At 36.2% G+C, this 2,500-nt stretch overlaps 1 protein-coding gene across 1 annotated transcript in view; it reads right to left on the reverse strand.

Moving 5' to 3' along the window:
* LOC125027290 (band 7 protein AGAP004871-like) overlaps nt 1–2,500 on the reverse strand; it is a gene marked incomplete in the record, with an annotated part of 593,822 nt that overhangs the window by 489,303 nt on the left and 102,019 nt on the right.

Genomic DNA, 2,500 nt, shown 5'->3' on the forward strand with positions numbered 1-2,500 from the left:
GTCTGAAATTCGATCATCGACACTTTTTCTTCTAATAGCAAAAAAACTCGGGCGTAAAACGTTTGAAAGGTAACTTTGATATAAGGTTATCTTTCAAGAAAAGTTTGTCTAAAGTTAATGCATTAATGGGCTTTAGTTTGAGTTTAGTATCTCTCCAAAATCTTTTTTTTTTTTCTTCTTCTTCTTCTCCTTCTTCTCTTCTTCTCTCTTCTTCTTCAACTTTATTTTCTTTTCCCTGTTTTCTTATTCTTATTTTTTTCTATCTTTTTCTTTTTCCTTTTTCTTCTTTCTTTTTCTTGTTCTTATTATTTCTTTTCTTCTGTCTACTTCTTTTTCTTTATTTTCTTTTTCTTTTCTCCCTTCTTTTCCTTTTTGTCTTCTCTATTCTTTGTCTACGTATTTATCACCTTACTTTTCTTTTCCCTGAACATATTTTTATGGACTTTTCTGGGTGCGATAAACTTAATTTAACTTTATTTTGATTTTTGATAAATTTTGTTTTAAGATTATTTATTTCGTATATTCTTTCTTTCGTTCTTTCTTTCTTTCTTTCTTTCTCTTTCTTTCTTTCTTTCTTTCTTTCTCTTTCTTTCTTTCTTTCTTTCCTTCTTTCTTTCTTTCTTTCTTTCTTTCTTTCTCTTTCTTTCTTTCTTTCTTTCTTTATTTTCTCTTTCTTTCTGTTAAGTGTGTTTTTTGAGACAAGGAAGGTTCTAATGAGGATGATATAGGAAGACATAAGAGATGGGAAAGAAAGGGAGAAGAGGAAAGGGAAGGGAAATGGAAGAAGAAAGGGATGGATAGGGATGGAGAGAAAAAAAAAATTTATGGGAACATATTCAAAGGAGGAATCGAAGAGGAAATAGAAGAAAGGGACGAAGAAGAAGATGGAGAAGAAGAAGAAGAAGAAGAAGAAGAAGAAGAAACAAGAAAAAACAAACCTAGATAAATAAGAAAAAAACGCCTCCCTCCCTCTTTAATTTTTCATATTTCTTTTTTATTCTGATTTCGAGTTAATTATTGTCTTCGAGAACTGATCAAAATGCGGTTTGTGGTTCGTCTTTGGTGATGAAGGAGAGAGAGGAAGGAGATGAGAGAAGGGACAGGGTGAGAGGCTGATAAAAGGAGAAGAGGAAGAAAGAATGAGAGAGGTAGATAGATAGATAGATAGAGAGAGAGAGAGAGAGAGAGAGAGAGAGCGAGAGAGAGAGAGAGAGAGAGAGAGAGAGAGAGAGAGAGAGAGACAGTTGGGGATGGAGTAGGGTAGAAGGAAGGTAAATAAAAGCAAAGATATTGGAGGAGGGAGGAAAGAAGGAAGAAGAAGGGAAGATGGAGGAGGAGTAGAGAGGGTGATCGGGAGCAGTGAGAGGAAGAGAGAGATAAAGAGAGACACAGCAAGAGCGGAGTTCGGCATAGAAGAAACCCAGTGATGATAATAGATAAAAGAAAACGCCAAGAGACAACAACAAACATAAAATAAAAAATAAAAATATAATAAAAAATGCATTACTACCACTCCCTCCTCCTCCACCTCCTCCCCCCCACCCCACCCCTCCCACGCATTAACCCTTCCCTACTGATAGTCACGGGGACGATTAACAAAATCCGAACAAGAATGAATATCGAGGTGTGACGTAACAGGTGTGCAAAGCCTCCCCGGACGCCTTGTTTGCGCTGGCAACGACGAGGCGGCCGCGACATTAGCAATACTGATTATATAAGAGAGAAAAAAAAAAGGGGGAGAGAGAGAAAATCGATGCAGGTGCGGGGCCTTTGGTGTGAAAAAGGGGCCACCTCGCTCCACCTTTCACCCTGGCTCCTCCCTTTCGCTCTTGCTATCTTCCTTCGGCCTCTCGGTCTCTTCCTCTCTGCCTGTTGAAATTTCAGCCCAATTGTTTGTTTCTTTTTCTGGTTGCGTCTTGCTTTCTTTTTCTCTCTCCTTCTATTTTTGAACACGCAAACACACACGCACACAGACACACACACAATAACGCACACATATATATACATACAGATATATATGTGTGTGTGTGTCTGTACATATTTATCTGTATCTATCTATATATATATATATATTTATATCTATCTATATATATATCTATATCTATCTATCTATCTATCTATCTATCTATCTATCTCTCTCTTTCTCTTTCTCTCTCTCTCTCTCTCTCTCTCTATATATATATATATATATATATATATATATATAGATATAAATATAAAACGCCACATTCTAGCCAAAGCGGCCGCCCCGGAGAGACAGCCGAAGGAAATCTAAAGAGCAGAACCATCACCTGAGAAAAAGCGAAGCTCTTCTGGAGTTTACACCTCGTGCAGAAGTTAGTGAAGGAGAATTTTCGTTAACAAAAAATTGTTTCTTTCTTGAAAAAAAAAAAAAAAATATTGTTTTTTTTTCTTTATCTATCTATGCTGTTCTTTTTGTGTTTTATACGTATATATATGCATACATACATTCATATTTATACTCATACACACACACCTA

The sequence above is a fragment of the Penaeus chinensis genome, chromosome 7 (assembly GCF_019202785.1).
Source record: "Penaeus chinensis breed Huanghai No. 1 chromosome 7, ASM1920278v2, whole genome shotgun sequence".
In the NCBI taxonomy this organism is placed as follows: domain Eukaryota; kingdom Metazoa; phylum Arthropoda; class Malacostraca; order Decapoda; family Penaeidae; genus Penaeus; species Penaeus chinensis.